This window comes from Denticeps clupeoides, chromosome 19, assembly GCF_900700375.1.
Source record: "Denticeps clupeoides chromosome 19, fDenClu1.1, whole genome shotgun sequence".
Taxonomy (NCBI): Eukaryota; Metazoa; Chordata; class Actinopteri; order Clupeiformes; family Denticipitidae; genus Denticeps; species Denticeps clupeoides.
The window spans coordinates 5,927,231-5,936,169 of record NC_041725.1 but is presented as its reverse complement, the minus strand read 5'-3'; the positions used below and the strand labels follow the sequence as shown (position 1 = coordinate 5,936,169).

General features: G+C 39.2%; 1 long non-coding RNA gene across 1 annotated transcript; it reads left to right on the top strand.

Annotated features, from left to right (window-relative positions):
* Positions 1-1,498: 1,498 nt before the first annotated feature.
* LOC114769214 (uncharacterized) lies at positions 1,499-7,995 on the top strand. The gene is made up of 2 exons (XR_003743195.1): positions 1,499-3,053; positions 7,051-7,995. It is a non-coding gene; the product is annotated as an uncharacterized LOC114769214 (long non-coding RNA).
* The last annotated feature ends 944 nt before the right edge of the window (positions 7,996-8,939 follow it).

Sequence of the window (8,939 nt, the reverse complement as noted above, 5' to 3'; positions counted from 1 at the left end):
TTTTTTTTTTTACAGTATAGTTAGGTGCAAGTGAGTTTAAGATTTGATGTGGCTCCTAAATGACACAATGACTCCATGCGACATGACACTAGATCGACAAAATATAATGTCATGTGAATGTACTTCTGCCCCTGCTTTTCCTGGAAATATGTATTTTATGAAAACTGCACCCTCTCGACTCCATGCTGCATAAGACCCGGAGTGAGTCACTTTTACTGATTACAGGGACAGTCCCCCTGGACCAACTCAGAGAGTGATGTGTCTTGCTCAGTGACACAGTAGTAGTAAATTGGGGCTGGGGTTGAACCCCAATTGAGAGGCAGAAGGAAACTAGAAATGCCGACATCCAGGGTCTTCTTCTGATGTTGCCACAGACTGTCACATGATTGTCATGTCTGATAGCTTTTTTTTTTAAAAACCTCTGTGGCCTTTTTACACTGAATAGCTTCTAATGAACTGCATACTCAAAACAAAAGTCCCCTTCTTCAGCATCAAACCACTCATTTAAACAAGCGATGAAAATTAATTTCCATTATATAAATAGAACAAATGTTGATATGTCATATTGGAACTGTGGGCCCCAACCCATTTTTGAAAATTTACTTGTATTTCATAATTAGGTTTCATAAATCAGTAGGAAAAATCCACTTTATTCTGTCTAGATCAGTAGAAAATAGTTAATAATCCGAAGTACCTTTCAGATGCTGGAGGGTACTTGTCAGGGTCACATTGTTGAATTGCTGTTGTTAAATGTGCCAGAGCAGTGGAGATAACTCCACCCTGCACCACCCTGTCTCATTCAACCTCTCACACTGTAATGCAGGCCCCGCCCATTCCTGAGTCCCTACACCTGTTTTCCCTCCTTTAAAGGATCCGGGTCCGGTCTTATTCGCCTGTCAGCGTCACGGTGCATGCGTGGTGTGAGTATGTACGCCGTATGGTCGGTGGGTTGTCGTGGCTGCAATCTACCCTTCTACCACAGGGAATACCCGGTGCAGTTCTTGCCAGCCGTTTTAAAAACCCATAGAAACTCAGGGGTCGTGGTATGTTGGTGTGTAAAAATGGTGTTGATGGGTTCTGTGTTTCGGATGTGGTGGGAGCGTGGAGTGTCCCCATGAGAGTGAGCCTTCCCTTTTGCCCTTTTCCCAAAGTAGAGCCCTATACGTAGGTTTGTCCCGTATAGGGGGTCCTCCTCTTCCTTGGTGTTGTGAAAAATACTCAGGCTGCTGCCTCCTGAAACTCAACCTCTCTTCTGTTTTGTGTCATGACTCCCATTCTAGCACTTTCCAGCTGTGAGTGGGGCCTTCATGGATTCTCCCTACAATGGCAACACGTCCCTGCAGACCTCCACCTCCAACCTCAACGCCAACTTCACCCGGCCTGTTGAGCAAGAGGAGGAGGGCAAGTTCTCCAGTGACGCAATCTGGCTGTGGATCGCTGTCATCGCCACCATCGGCAACATCGTCGTGGTGGCAGTGGTCTGCGCCTGTGCCTTTTAGACCCCTTAGTCCGTAAGCACACAGCCCAAAACATCCATCCCTCTCTCATAACCCCCTTTCTTTCATTTTAATCCAAAGAACGTGAATTTCATTAGAATTGAATTTGCACAATTTTTTGATGTTTGACTTAAATTTTTTAAATGCTAAATGAGTTTGTGTAAGTAAAGCTCCTTGCCCCTATCTCACGATCATCCTCTGAGGTGAACGATCTACGCAGAACTTAATGTCACAGGAATAGACATCGCCATTGCTGAATGGAATTCGTGTTTGATGGTCTTGCTCCAGAGAGCTAAAATTAGGCAATTATTAAGACAAATTACAGCCAGGTCATGTGACAAAAGTGACAAATGACATGCGGTCAAAAGAAGGATTTTGTAAATAAATTCATGTTTTGCTGGAGGATAAAAAAATAGAAAAAAAAGAAACTGGAAAAATGTAACATTCACATTTTTTTACACAGTTTCAAAACGTTATTTTATATATGCTATATTTGTTTATATACTCATGTGTATATTTATTTATTAATAAATAAACTTGTAATAAACATAAAAAGAAGCATTACCAAAAAAAAAATACTTTTAGTTGGGAGTTAGTAAAGGTAAAACAAACCAATCTCCAGTCTTGAGATGTGCTGCTTGTGAATGTATTACATACAACTCATTAAATTAGACACTTTTATGAGCAGCAACGATTCCATTGGCTTTTAAACCTGCTTTTCCCGCACGGCAACGTTAGATGAAGCCGTAATGGCTGATGGCATTACTGCTGCTTTTGCACCACGTCCCACGTGAGCTGGACGGCTGTCCAAACTGAGTGCGCTAATTTAATGATATCTAATGCCCTCCTTCAAAGTGGGACTTGGCTCCGACTTCGCTGTTTCGAAAAAAAAAAAAAGAAAGCATAGCTGTCATGATTTCTCCGCTCAAGCACTTCTAACAAACGTTTGGGACAGTTTCCTGTCTCAGACTGTTCCTTCAGTGAGCCCAGCATGGGCATATATACATATATACACATGAGAGCATGTGACAGGATAGACACTGCCTAGCCCAGCATCAGATTCTATTTTAAACTTCCGGACCTGGCACGAAATCCTAATTGGGCTTCCAGTCAAAGTCAATTCCCCACAGCATGTGGATGACGTGGCAGGAATTATTTTTCATTCTTTGCACAGCATCTCTGACCAAGTCACAAGGGAGAGGAAAACAAACCCCTGAGTACTAATCCCTTGTAGTCCTCGAACAGACAAAGCCTTCGGTTGGCTTTGTGATTACATAAAGCCAGCAGAAGGCACGGCCCTATCTGGCCCCCATCCTGGTAAATAATTTAAAGGAGTTTGGCGGGAGGCTTTGATATGTTTTTGGACACATTGATTCCCAGAAACATGACATAGCCCAGTGCCAGGCTACCTCAGAGCTGTGTGCTTGGCTAAGGGATCAGCGGAGGCACAGTTGCTCACTGACTCCATGCTGCAAATGCGCCTTGATGGCTCCAGCCTCTGGAGCAAGGCTTCTGTACTCATGGGTCCTCATTAAGACCATCTGCCACAGGCCTCAGGTAGGTCGACAACTGGAGAGCGTGTATTGGTGCTTCATGTCATCTGTTGCCACATTTTAATCTGCTTTCTGTACTACTTTGGCGCTTGTGATGTCAGAAACTCTGCATCTTATACGTACATGCATCCATACATAAACTACTGGTCAAAAGTTTTAGAACACCACAATTTTTCCATTTTTTAAATTCAAATTCAAACTCATTGTACAAATACACAAATAAAGTTGTAAAAAGAATCTTTTCATAAACCACTATGTGTTCTAAACTGCTGAATAATCAAAGTAGCTTCTTTTGGCAGATAAACACTAAACACAGCTAAACACACTTATGGAATTCCTTCTACAATGTAAATCAAATTTCTTCTCAAATCTTTTTGTAGAAGCCCTGTAAATGTGTGGCACTTGTTGGTCACTTTGCACTCACTCTTCTGTCCAGCTTGATGGAGTTTAGGTCTGGAGACTGTCCTGGCCACCACCTCATTCTATTTTCACAAGGTAGTTCTGGCATAGCTTTTGAGTCATTATCTTGCTGCAGATGAAGCTCTGATCAACTTGATGCATACTAGATGGTACTGAATCATGCTGCAGAATGCTGAGGTTGCTGGTTCTATTAGGGGTGACTCTTGGACCGTGGATCCAACAAGACAGCCCTTTATCCTCCATGTTTGACGGTGGATGTATATTTGTCAGTGTACATACATACATGCATATACTTGCATATACCTGATGGGCTATGAACTAACAATATATGCAGTCAACATTCTCTTTAGTAATTGGGTAGTGAGTCCAGATTTTGCAAAAAACATGTATTGATACATAATTTGATTTTACAGCTTATGTTGAAACTGGAAAAATATTTAAAAGCCATGAAGACATGATCAAAACATCGACATAAAACCAGTAAATGACATAAAGTATTAAATAGAATCCCAAGTCTTTGATTATAAAGATGCAGTGATGCTTTGGGCTGAAAGTCCCATAAACCTTCAGTTATTGGCTATTCCCCATCTTATCTTATTGATGGACAGGTGTCTTTATAAGAGCCTGGAAATGTAATACAATATATTTTTAAGTTAATTTTTACATTACTAAACCCTATATTCAAGATCCAAGAGAGATTTATTGTGTGTGTGTGTGTGTGTGTGTGTGTGTGTGTGTGTGTGTGTGTGTGTGTGTATACACAAAACATATGTGGTTCCTGTTCATGTAAAAATACGAAACGAGTTCACAAGACACAATTGTGTCTTGAATTCATATCATGTTACTCAACCACCTTGTTTTGCATTTACAATTTTAGAGCATTTATCAGACGCCCTTATCCAGAGCGACTTACAATCAGTATTTACAGGGACAGTCTCCCCTGAAGCAATTTAGGATTAAGTGTCTTGCTCAGGGACACAATGGTAGTAAGTGGGATTTGAACCTGGGTCTTCTGGTTCATAGGCGAGTGTGTTACCCACTAGGCTACTACAGAAGATCTCAAAGCACATACTATAACCGAAATATTATTGTCCAGCAGAAGATGCATTTCGGTATGTTTGACTTCATTTTGCTCCAGGCTCCAACTCTAATCCAGTTGCTTTTATCACACACCACCAAGCACAGAACATCCCTATTCCTCCTGCCCTGGCACTGGAGCATGGCATCTGCACTGGCACTGCCCTCCATCCTGTAGCAAGGGTTCCTCTGTGCATGTGAACGAGGATTCCTATTGGCTCTTTCTGATGTGTAACGCTGCCCCTGGTACATTGGGACCCTTTCAAAACAACCAAAAAATAATTATATTATCAGAGCAAGAGAGAGACAGAAAAAGAGATCATATCAGACCATCACGCTTTATTTTAGTTTAAGGCATGTGTTTATTGTCTAATTGGCAGAGGTGGAAAGTAACTAATTACATTTACTCGCGTTACTGTAATTGAGTAGTTTTAATTGTGAGTAATTCGTCATTTTTAAGTTGTTTTTAAAATAGGTAATTTTACTTTTACTCAGTATAGTATTTTACTTCGCTACATTGGGAAAACCCTCTGTTACTGAGTAAAAAATTCAATCCCGGGAAAAAAAAGCCAGCTCTTTTCCAAAATAGATTAAATGCATTTTTCCCCTCAGAATTCTACACACAACACCCCATAATGACAACATGAAAAAATATTTACTTGAGGTTTTGGCAAATTTATTTGAAATAAACTTAGAAAGCACATGTACATCACATGTATTCACAGCAACACTTTGTCGATGCACCTTTGGCATCTATTACAGACTCAAGTCTTTTTAAATATGATGCCACAGGCTTGCCACACCTATCCTTGGCCAGTTTGGCCCATTCCTCTTTGCAGCACCTCTGAAGGAGGGGGGCGTCGCTGTACAGCCATTATAAGATCTCTCCAGAGACATTCAATCAGATTCAGGTCTGGGCTCTGGTTGGGCCACTCGAGGACATTCACAGAGTTGTCCTGAAGAGACTCCTTTTTATGATCTTGGCTGTATGCTGAAAAAAATGAACAGTCACCCCTGTTTGAGTTCAAGAGCGCTCTGGAGCAGGTTTTTTTCCAGGATGTCTCTGTATGTTGCTGCAGTCATCTTTCCCTCTATCTTGACTAGTCTCCCAGTTCCTGCCGCTGAAAAACAGGCCCAAAGCATGATGCTGCCACCACTCATTGGGACCTTCAAAGCAGCAGAAATTTTTCCTTCCCCAGATTTGTGCCTCAAGATAACCTTGTCTCGAACATCTACAGACAATTTCTTCGACTTCATGCTTGGTTTGTGCTCTGACATGGACTGTCAACTGTTGGACATTATATAGACAGGTGGGTGTCTTTCCAAATCAGGACCGATAAACTCCACAGGTCAGCTCCAATCACTCTGCAGAAACATCTCAAGGATGATCAGGGGACACAGGAGGCACCTGAGCTCAATTTTGAGTTTCATGGCACTTCATGGCACATGGAATACTTAGGGTGTTGTGTGTATAGAAAAAAATATTTAATCAATTTTGGAATAAGAATGACATAACAAAATGTGGAAAAAGTGATGTGCTGGGAATACTTTCCAGGTGAACTGTATATGCTTTGTGCCTGTGTATTCTATACATTGCTCAAACTGAACAAGAGCTTTACAGTCTAATACTGTAGTATTCTGAGGGGCAGGGCACTTTATTTCATTCCTTATATCTGCAGTCAGTGGGCTAATTTGTCAGTAAAGACAACTGATATATTAATGTTTCCTATAGATAGATTAAAAAGCACAGTTTGTTAATAAGTAATTATTGAACAATTTCACAGATTTGGATACTTTGATTTTGGCTTTAATTTCTCTTTTTGATTGAATTTGGTACTTTTATGGCCAACTGTGCTTAATGTTTTATGGGTCTGAACATTTTTTACATAAGTAATTGAAAGTAACTTTTACTAAAAGCAAATGTTAAATTAAGTCATTTTTTACTTTTACTCAAATAGATTTTTAGATGGGTACTTTTACTTTTAACCAAAGTAAATATACTTTTACTTAATGAAATTTTTGGCCAGTGTGACCTTTAGAAGGCAGAATGCTGTAAATTAACCATTCTTCAACAAAGAATGAGTTTAGGGGTGTGCACACTTATGCTGGCAGCTTATTGAATATATATTTTTATTAACAGAATTGTTTGTTTGTCAGTTAATTGTACAGGGTATAGGTCACATTAAATTTGGGAAATGTTTTAAAATGTTTTATTGGGGTGTGTAAGACTTGTAATATTCACTGTATGTATTTTTCAGAATTTAATTTGTATTATTTTTTGTAAACTTTCCAATCTCCTTTATGGCAGTCTATATTTGATTTTTGGGTTCAGACATTTCTATTTTCATCATATTTAGATTTGACATTTAATTTGTACTATTCTGTGTCCAGTACCACATTGTGCTATTTGACTGTGGAGTGCCTTGTTTTATCTGATATCACCTCTGGGAATGAAGACGATGTTTGTTTCACCATCTTTGTCATGTTTGTGTTTGTCTTCTCAGGCTGTGAGGAACGTTTGATGGGCCCAGGATGGCGTAGTTCGCCAAAGTCACCCAAAGATTGAGTGAAAACCTCTCATCTTCAGTTGTTTATAAGAGTCTGTCAAGGTTTGAGGAAAGAATGTGGTGAGAGAATTGATGACAAGAGACAACACCCAGAGACCCTTTGCCAAGATTACATGTCCCTTACAACCTTTTTTTTTAATCAGCAATCACTTGGTTTTAAAATGTTCTATGTAGGATAATGCGTTTGAACTATCGGCCCCAGCAAATCATAATGCAGACATTATGAAAAAGATATTGAAAGAATCACTCTGCATAAAGTATGGCTCTGTGTGTGTGTGCGCGTGTGGGTGTGTGTGTGTATAATTTTTTTTTTTAAAAGAACGTCGATATTGGCATCACAAGCCATTGTCAATAGTTTTTACATTTACTGCATCTTTTTGTATAGCATGTACATAAAAACGCTATATTTTACAGATATGGTCATGAGATAATGCCTTGTTTTATTTTTTGTTTTTGGAAGTCCTGTATTCTTTTTTGCTCGGTATTCTACTAGTAAATGGATGCAGATATATTTTCTGATAACCATTGGTTATTGTGGACATTTGATGCATGAACTTGCTTGGAGAGCATTGATCTGTACAACGGCATTTTTGCTTGTACTGTACAGCTTACCTGTCCATAACCTGAAATTTCAATTTATGCAGCTGGTTAGAGACCATGTTTTAAATATAATATCCATAATTTTTTTATTCAGGCTGCATGCTGTTATCACATTAGTGGTTGGTTGATTATTATACAATATCCTGTAAGATGTGAGGAAGGATTAACTTGTAAAAAAAAAAACTTGTAAATTGAACTTTTTATTGATTATAACTATTTCTAAAGGAACCTGGAACAGTATATGAACCTTTAATCAAAATAAATCGCCTGCTTTGTCCTTTACTTTGCACTGCTAGTAATGTTTTTTAAGTATTGTATTTCCCATTGTCTGTCTATGAAACTTTTTTTCTCTTCTGATCCTGGTTTGTATCTTATTTTGCCCTAGCAACCCCCTTCCCTAACCCTTTCACTATTACATCCTATGCTACACATTGATTGTGAACATAGTTCCAGCCCCTGTGTTGCTGTATTTGTGTGTGAAATGGATGCGCTCTAGCAGCTGTTTAAGTTCAGTTCTGTCTCAGCAGTTATTGTATAATAAAATAGCATTAAAATGATGAGCAAGCACCTCTACTGGCCCCAAAGGGAACAGCAGGAATAATTCAGAATGTTCTCTGAGAAAACATGTGCCCTAATCTTCTGCTAATTCCATTCATTTGGAAAACGGCAGAAATTCTGGATTTTGAGAACAATGAGAAAAGGATTGGAAGCTCATCGATGGATGAGTTTAAAACCTTAGAGAAGTCAGAAAAGATAAAGTGAATACAATGTTTTTTTTTACTCCAAAGACACTATATTTAAGATCTGGCATTTTAATATCGACATTAGTCTTAGATTATTTTATTCATTCTTATCAGTATAAGACACAACAAGGCCATGTTGAACCATGTCGAGGGCCACAAGTGGTAAGCAATGCAAGTATTGGATTCATAAAAAATTAAATATTTTTTAGGTTTAGTCTGACTGTTTATCTGTCACCTCACTGTACTTATCAGATGTTTTCGGCATGGTACTGGTCTTAAAGTTTTCCAGAAGGCCTCCATATGACCCTGGTGTGAGTCACCTAGTCTCACTGCAGTGTTATGTCTTCCCGCAAATGCATGGGTATAATACCCGTAGGAGATGTGAAAGGACTCCTCTGGGTAAATGAAATGCCTGATGAAAGTACACTTTAGTGTGCAAAATGTTCCAAATCAGCACTGGCTCTCTTGCTACTATTAGGATTT